This window comes from Drosophila busckii, unplaced genomic scaffold (assembly GCF_011750605.1).
Source record: "Drosophila busckii strain San Diego stock center, stock number 13000-0081.31 unplaced genomic scaffold, ASM1175060v1 chrUn_07, whole genome shotgun sequence".
Lineage (NCBI taxonomy): Eukaryota > Metazoa > Arthropoda > Insecta > Diptera > Drosophilidae > Drosophila > Drosophila busckii.
Window position 1 is genome coordinate 1,874,843 of NW_022872723.1, and position 9,142 is coordinate 1,883,984.

General features: G+C 32.9%; 1 non-coding gene across 2 annotated transcripts; it reads left to right on the forward strand.

The window, feature by feature from the left end:
* The first annotated feature begins 872 nt into the window (after positions 1 to 872).
* Positions 873 to 8,280, forward strand: LOC108598151. 2 transcript variants are annotated; one of them, XR_004458948.1, is made up of 3 exons: positions 873 to 983; positions 1,262 to 1,569; positions 8,147 to 8,280. It is a non-coding gene; the product is annotated as an uncharacterized LOC108598151 (transcript). The 2 variants fall into 2 exon arrangements; XR_004458947.1 differs by lacking the exon at positions 873 to 983 and adding an exon at positions 1,077 to 1,097.
* Positions 8,281 to 9,142: the final 862 nt, after the last annotated feature.

The following is a 9,142-nucleotide window of genomic DNA, read 5'->3' on the forward strand; positions in this document are numbered from 1 at the left end:
TCCATCAACTTTAAAACACTTTTCGAAAAGGCTTTTTAAACAATTTATCAATCAGATTTATTTTGTGATTATTTAATTTTGGCAATTTACGTATATCACACGCACAAAGTAATAATAAATATCAAAAAGATTTTTTCAACCTTAATAATTTGTTTGTTGAAAACCAGAAATGAATACGTAAATCGCACGCAAAAAGTAACAATGAATATAAATAGATTAGAAATGAGACTATACAGTTAAATTCAAGTGGACATTAACTGCAGCAAACCTTAAGTTTTTGCTTCTATGACACCTTGGTATTGTCAAACACTAGAAACATTGAATAACTTTTATATTTTACTTTTCTACTCATCTGTTGGCCCGAGGCCGTCTTACTTTTGATAAGAACAACAACACACATATGTATGAGCTAGGACTTTAATATTTAATGAGGAGATGTTACTTTTTCTTTGAAATTTGGTTGCATATTTTTTTTTTATTTTTTTGATATATATTGTGTATTTTGCAGTACATATATGTACTAAAACTTGTAATATTTAAATAATATAATGCCTAAATACAACATTTGGCATCAATCGGATACAAAATAAGAAAGTATGCAAATTCCAATGTCTAGTTGTGAACAATTCACATTTTCGCATCAGTTTTTATACACTTTGACATTTTTGTAAAATAGGAAAATAGGGATGCATCAATTTCACTACCTATGTGAATCATTTGATATTTTTTTTATAAAATTATAAAATTCCAATTTATTCAGATATGTATTTTTTGTTAAATAAGTATGCTGTTACCTGTGTGACAACTTAAACTAAATCATAGACTATACTTACTTAATACTGTAATATATATATATAATTAAGTCTTCTTTGACCCATGTATCGAGTGAGTCGTTGCCCAAGTGCATTGGGGATTTTGGCCTGTAGTTGAAACATTTCTCCAACCTTTGGAACCTGTAGGTCGAAAGCCAAACTGCCACTTTGGTAACGCCTGAGTAAATCATTCGAACAAAACCTTTTTTTCAAATTAGTTAGCTATATCATAAATTTTTTGAAAAAGTTTTTACAAGTTGGCAAAAGTGTGCAAAAGAAAAAAAGGTTTGTGCACCGTACGGATAATTCGGCGCCGGCATATAATTGGAATGATTTTGTATTTAGCTACTAATCCTTTGTACTTTCATGTTACTTACTTACTTTTCGACATACTTTATTTCGAATGCTATCTAAATTTCTTCTTAAATATTTATATTCTTTTAATTTAGGTAGGAGACGGCACACGTAAGTGTCCGCGTTATTGGGCTGACGATGAAATTCAGTACGATCAAATTCTTGTGAAATACGTGCACAGTGAAAATTGCCCATATTACACTCGAAGAGAATTCTACGTTACAAACTGCAAAATCGACGATACTCTTAAGGTTACACAGTTTCAATATAATGGATGGCCAACCGTCGATGGAGAAGTTCCAGAAGTATGTCGAGGGATAATAGAATTAGTAGACCAAGCATATACCCATTACAAAAACCACAAAAATATTGGTTGTCGCTCACCACTGACAGTTCATTGCAGGTAACTATAAATTAACAAAAAAAATTTAAGAACGAAAAAAAAAAACGATCTTAAGCAATTAAAAAATATTTAAAACTCTGAAAAAAATCACATAATCGCTTGGTCATGTTTACGACCGATGACGAAACACACACACTTAAAACACATACATGCAATACAGCTATCGGGCCACGGTTCGTTTTCAGTATTGCGTCGGCAGCGACGGTTGTATGGCGCATCAGCGCATTTGTAGTGAGGCGAGGAGGAAATAAAAAATTTAATAAAATCGATTTGGCTCGGTTATTGGCATGCGAAATGTGCTGCAGCTCTTATAGTTGCAGATTATGTTGCTTACACAAGCAGACGGACATGGCTAAAAAAATTATATATATATATAAGTATATGCCACCCATCCCTTCTCCCTGTTCCATACATTTTTGCAACTTCATAATACCCTTTTCCATTTTTTTTTATTAAAATGTCACAGTGTATAAAAAGATGCACAAAATTTTTTATTTCTCTAAAATGTTTCCATCTTAGTTCTTGTTAAGATAAATAAGCAAGTAAAGCCACAATAATTATTTATATATATAATATTTTTGGATTATTTAAAAAAAACCAGTTAACAACATACTCCAATTTCATTAATTTAGCCACATTCCTTCTGAAAATAAAAATATCTCGAAAAAACTCTTCAAAAACACGAGCTACAGTGGTATTACCCCTTAAGCAAATGTATGTAACTGGGAGAAGAAGGCGAGACAGAGTATATATATTCTTGATCACTAAAACAGGCTGAGTCGATAAAGCCATGTCTGTCTGTCTCTTTAAGCAACTCACAGACTTTAAGAGCAAGAGCTACCAAATTTGGTATGTAGGTGCTTGTATACTGGCCGCAGAGTGCTTTTATATCAAGTATTTATATTCTTGAATAGCAAGTCAAACTGAGTCGAAATAGCCAATTCCGTCTGACTGTCTGTATGTATGAGCAACTATGACATTGTCATGAAAATTTCAGATCAATCGGATAAATAACTTCAGATATTAATATTTAAATTTTCTATCTATCTGTCTATACAGCAGGGTGCGCTTGCTGACGCTCCATACAAACGTCGCTCCCGGCGCTGTTTTTGAGCGTTTGCGTGTGTTTGCTACGACTCCCTAGTCAAGGTTTGCTGCGACAAACTTTAATGGGTCTATAGTTCTATTAGTAAAAACTGTCGCACATCAGTAAGGTGCTTTTACCCGTTGCACTCATTGTGCGAGTACACCTCTGCCATTCTCTGGCAGGTACCCAAAAGGAAAGTAATCTGAAGGCAAGAGTGACTATGAGCAATTAATATTACCATCTCTTTTTGGGAGTGCCTTGCACACAGTTCAGTCAACGAATTTACTAAATCAAAAAAGTTACCTAGACTCCGAAAAATAGTCGCTGCTTTGATACATTTCTGCCATTCTTTGGTATTCTTTGGTAGATACACAATGCGAGCGCAGCAGAGGAGTAAGGCGCAAATCTCCACTTCAAATTCGGATGTAAAGTTAGCTGATTTTCAAATTTGTGTCTGCAAGATTATTACAATGAATATACAGTGCTTAGTGAAAAAATAAATTCATGCAGTGTTGGCAGAATGGTAATCAATGGAAAAAGCGTACAGAGATCCGTCCTATCGAACAATATTAGATTATTGTTAAAAGATAATTGAAAAAAACTTTAATTCATTTTACCATTAATAGATTTCTGATTCCCTTCAATAAATATTGACAGAAATGTGTGCAGCTGATCCATGCAAAATTAAAGGTAAAATGGCAGTAAACACTTTTCGATGAATCATGAAAAATTAGTTACAAAATAAATACATACGAAGCGGCAGAAGCAACAAGCTATAGCTCTGCAGGTGGGGGGAGCAGTAAACAAAATGAAAGTAATAAAATAGTTCACAAATTCAGATCTAAGACTCATCAACAAGATTTAACTTTTAAATCATTTTTTTTTCAATAATAAATAAATAGTAAATTTGTTTGTTTGATTTCTTCATTCTCTTACAAACGGAATGACAATCGGGCATATGCTATATCGATTCGACTTGTCTTTCTGATCAAGTATATATATACTTTATGGGGTCTGCCACACCTTCTTCCTGTTACATACATTAGCGCAACTTCAGGATACCGTTAGCCATTCTTTTTTTTTTTGTTATAAATAATATTTATAAATTATTTATTAAATATGTCATCAATATTTGTAGCTTAAATTTATTTAATACTGATTGTTGTATTTAAAATTAACTGTTAAAAAAATTCTGTTTTCTAAAATACAAACTGATATGTACCATATCACACTGGGTACGTTTGTATAGGACTGCGGCCAAAAATACTTCACGTTATGATATTGGAGCGAAATTTTTTTTTAATTTTTGTTCTTTGGCTTGGCAAAATAGCAAAATTGTTATTGCCTAGATTTTGTCTAGCAAAAAAATGCTGTTATTTTAATTGCGGAAGATAGATAGCTTATGCTCTGTCATGAACAGAACAGAACAGACTTAACTGTTGTACAAAAACCGGCACAGAAATAATCACGTTCAAAATATGTAAAAATAAATCTTTATTTTAATACTTCCATTTCTTGAATTATGAATTTTAGAAATGACATAAGCAAGTCAGTGTGTATTTTTAATAGTCTAAGTAAAGCGTCGAATCAGAGACGAGCGATGTTTTTATGGCACTTCTTTAGAGCACAATGGTGGCACACACAAAAAACAAGTGGGCGGAGAGCATACTGCGCACAAGACAACTCGGGAAAATAGTGTCGCAACGGAAAATATAAACCACCCAAAGAGTCCAGGAAAAGGTCCGTTTTGTGTTTTAGCCACATCGAGCTACTATAAGCATAAGCAGAGAACAAATCGCTAGCTGTCTCGCTCTGGCAGGATGCAGCGACTACGAACGCGACAGCAGGTAGCGAAACAGAGCACGCGAATATTTTGACCTTTTTACTGTGTTGTTGTGCTTCGGGAAGACGAATTCCGGCGCACAAAATTGCGCGAAATTTTTTTATACTCACAAGTAATATGCAGTTTGGGTCTGATCCACCAAGTTTCGCTTTGTGTGCAGTTACTTTACCATGGGTACGCGTTGTGTTTTTAGGGGTGTGTGCACTCTTGCAATCAAATCAAATGATGGGAAAACTGGATGACATCTCTCTAAAATTGAATGACCATTCCAAAAATCAGTAGTAATTTTTATGCATTCATAATACTATAATACAAAGTGTTAGAGATGTTGAAAATCAGCAAACAGTGCTCTAAAGTTATACCGTGCATATGTCAATTAGTTTGGCAGCTGTATTTGTTTACGACACGAAAATTTAGTGTGGCGATTTTTGGCGAATGACTCCGATGGACTTGTAGCACGTTCTTCGAAGTGGAATTTTTAGTTCTGAAGGGAGTTCAATTTCGAGGAATTCGTTGGTTTACAACATCTGACAGTAAGAGACATGCTTATCAAACTTTACTTTAATATCCAGGATCATCAATCAGACTTAGAATCATCAGAGAATTACTTCGTTTATTTTTCACAAATAATTTTGTAATCTAAATTGCAATTAATAAAATTAATAAAATAAGTATAATTAATCTGACAGGGATTATTTATGTGTATTAGGAGAATTTAATCTACCGGATGTATCTTGGTCCACAGTGGATAATTTGGTTCTTCCTACTAGCTCTCATGAGTTTGTAAATAGCATACTTGATTTAATATTTGTATTAGATCCTTCAGCTAGCACTATTAGCAAAATGGATCTGATTTCCAACTTTGGAAGTGCTTGTAGAGTTTCCGGCTCTAGAGCAAACTGTAAACCCAACCACAGCGTCTAAACCAATTTGTTTTAGAAAAGCCGACTTATATAATTTATTATTATACTGTTACAATTTATATATATATAAAATATATATAATATATATATGTCGGAAGGCTCTTATTAAAGATATATTTATAATTTATAAATCATGATTGGTCTCACTTTTTTGCAAGTAATATCTTAGAAATTGCTTTCTTTCTTTTTTAAGTCGACTTTAATAGCTTTTTTGAAAAATGCGTTCTTTAAAGGCAGCCTGATGGGTCTAAGAAGCCTCTATGGTTTACCCGAGAGTTAACTGGTTTAAAGAATATTAAATTGCGATACTTTAAAAAATGTAAACGTACAGGAACAGTGTTGATTTTGCACGCTATTCTACTGCTAAGTCTAATTTTAACTTACTAAATTCCAAACGTAAATCATCTTAAATACCTAATTCAGGTTCACATGAAAATACTATGCCATCAGCCGATCTAATTTCAGACTTTTTTTTAAAAAACTTATTCTGTTACTTCCATTAAACCCTACGCTTATAACGTAAAAAAATATAATTTTATTGCAGAGCCTGTGATTACCCAAGACTCCATATTACGTGAACTAAATTTAATGAACCTGTGTTCACGCCAGGACTAGATAGCGTCCCAGGTTGCGTACTTAGATATCGCGCCGGTTCCATATATTTACTTTTACATAGATTATTTGTCTTGTCTGTTAAATGCTCATTGCCTTTAATCTGGAAGGAATAATTTATTAGTCCATTACATATGGCCCTAGAAGTTACGTAAACAACTATAGGGGTATTTCAAAATTGACGGCTACACCTAAACTCTTTGAAAGTATTATTACTTCTCAACTAATGAATTTCTGTACATCAATTATCTCACCATATCAATACGGTGAAACATAAACCTACCACCACCAAGCTAATTGATTAAATGGTGATTAAAGCTTTTCATGTCATTGAGTTCGTTATTGCAGACAGATCCTTAACTTATTAAAACTTAACTATTGAGTTATGTCCTTCCATAGACACTCGTCCCACACAGTCAACTACCACGTTGATCAGTTGACACTCAATAGATTAGCAGAAGTAAGGTGCATATCAAAATTATAAGACACTTTAAAATTCTGTGTCAATTACCCTCGCAAAATCTTTTGAAACCTATACTAGTGACTTAAAGACAGTAGAAGAACGAAGCAAAGAAAGAATAACCCATAAGCAATGATAATTTACCGTTTTTGGTTATTTTTTGTATTGCTGGAAAATATGCCGTTAGTTTTTCGTTTTCGAGTGCATATTTTGCTAGCTTGCAGCTGTATCACAATTATAAGACACATAAAGAAAATTGACTCCAGACTGTTGACTTCTTTGAATTTTTTTGAATAAAAAGCGTAGCACTGGACGAAAACCAGTGTTAGATGACCACAGCAAGCGGCGCATTATTAAAAAAGCGAGTAATTCATTCGCCTCATGCTCTCAACTTGCTGGCTTGAGCCCAACAAAAGTGTCACCTATGACTGTTTGGAGGCTCCTGAATAAGTCAGAACATATTGTGAGAGGTGTATTACAAAAAATACCTCATTTAACTGCCCGTCATAAATCAGCTCGGATCACTTTCGCGTAAAAAAACTTAAAAACAAACTGGGCCTCGGTAAAAAAAAATACTATATTATTTGTTTTAAATTTCTAATAATTCTATAACTCATTAAGGTAATTTTTTCGGATGAAATGAATTTTTATCTCGATGCTCCAGATGGGTTTCGTCATTCAATAATGCGCCAATGCGTGATTTGAGAAAAGAGCCTCTTTATTTTTCAAAGCGAAATTTTGGTGGCGGATCAGCTATGGTGTGGGGAGCATTTAACAAGTTCGGAAAGTTGGATTTGCAATTTACGAGCTCCAGAATGATTAGTGCAGACTATATTCAAGTCTTAGAAAACAGTTTGCTTCCATATTTAAATGAATTTCGCGAAAAACCATTTATTTTCATGCAAGACAATGCTAGAATTCATACAAGTTGGTCAACAAAAGCTTTTTTAAAGGACTGTTCTGTTGAATTATTGAAATGGCCCGCATGCTCCCCAGACTTGAATCCAATAGAAAATCTTTGGGGAGTTCTTGGACGACGTGCCTATAAAGAAAACACTAGATTTGATGTGTTCAAAACAAAATGTTTAGTATTTGCCTTTCGAGGCTTTAACTGTGTTCCAGGAGTACCATCTACCATCTTGTACAAATTAATCTTCCATCGTTAGCTAACGCTGGATTATGCTATGCGTCATGCTTATGATTAAATTAGTTAAGAAGAAAATTGTCTTCTCATACTAGTTAAGTTCATTTAATTTCTCAGTTCTGCTAGGTACACTTGAAATTTTGTTCATTTATCTTTTAACGTTTCCACAACTTATTATTCACTGCATGAGCCCCTTCGCGTACTCTGTGCTGATTACAATAAACTTTGTTCTGTTATCAACACAGAGTCCTCTGATTTTATTACTAAGCGATTTAATTTTACTTTTTTAACTTTTAATAATTAACACTCACCCAGACCGGATTGGGTTTTGGGTTTTGCAACGAATGTTGGGTCTGTTTAACACTCGCAATCTAAAGGCTTATCAAATTAAAAGACTTATTTCTTAAATAGTTTTAAATATTTTGTTATCATTTTCTTTTATTGTCGACTGTTCATAGTTGATATAAAATAAATAAATAATTTGTTTTCAATTTTCTCCTTGTAACAGTTTGGGCACCGATCGAAGCTCAATTTTTGTTGCAATGTGCATCTTGGTTCAACATCTTCGACAAGAAAGAAGTGTGGATATATGTTCAATTGCAAGAAAACTGCGATCTCAGCGACCAGGAATTCTAAATTCATTCGTAAGTATTTATTTGCAAATAAATAAAAGTGGACGCATTAAAGTTGGGCGCAACCAACTTTTATATACACTTAGTCTAGAGCATCGCGGCAAACACTCGCACGTACTCACAAACATATACACACAAAAAGCCGACACGTCTCATCTTGATTTCGCTGTCTATGTATAACATTAAAATGCGAAATAATTCTAAAAAAAATAAAATAAAATATTTATCCGATCGTTTCGAAATTTAAGACTCTGGTCAAGAACATGACATGATGATTAAAAATGTTTTTGTTGGGCTCTGATATAGTATATATATACTTTATAGGGTGTGCCACGCCTCGTTCTCCCTATTACATACATTCACAATCAGTCCCTTTTATTTAAAATCAATAGTATAAAAATCTGTCAATTATTTTTATTTTAATTATTGAAAATTGCAAGCCTTCTAGTAAAAACAGTAAGAAATTAAAATCTTGAGCAAGCAACAAATTTTTTTTCATATCTTAAAAAATAAAGGTCGGATGGGGGCGTGGCATACGTGGCATATTCCTAACTATTAAGATTTACGAGATATGCAACAAAGACTTATTTCAAAAATTAAAATAAAAAAAAAACTGACTGGTTTTTATATTATTGCTGTTTAAATAAAAGTCAGGGACTGAATTTTATTTTCAAAATTTTTTCATAACAGTTATTTTATGATTTTTAACATTAAAAACATCAGCGAAAAAAATAAAAAGTATTATATTTTATAAAAAAAAAGCTGTTATTTATGGAGCAAAAAAATATTATTCACGGATAGTAAAAATAAATAAATAATCATTAAAAATTATTTTTATAACAATAATCGAAAAATATAGACTTATTGCAGAA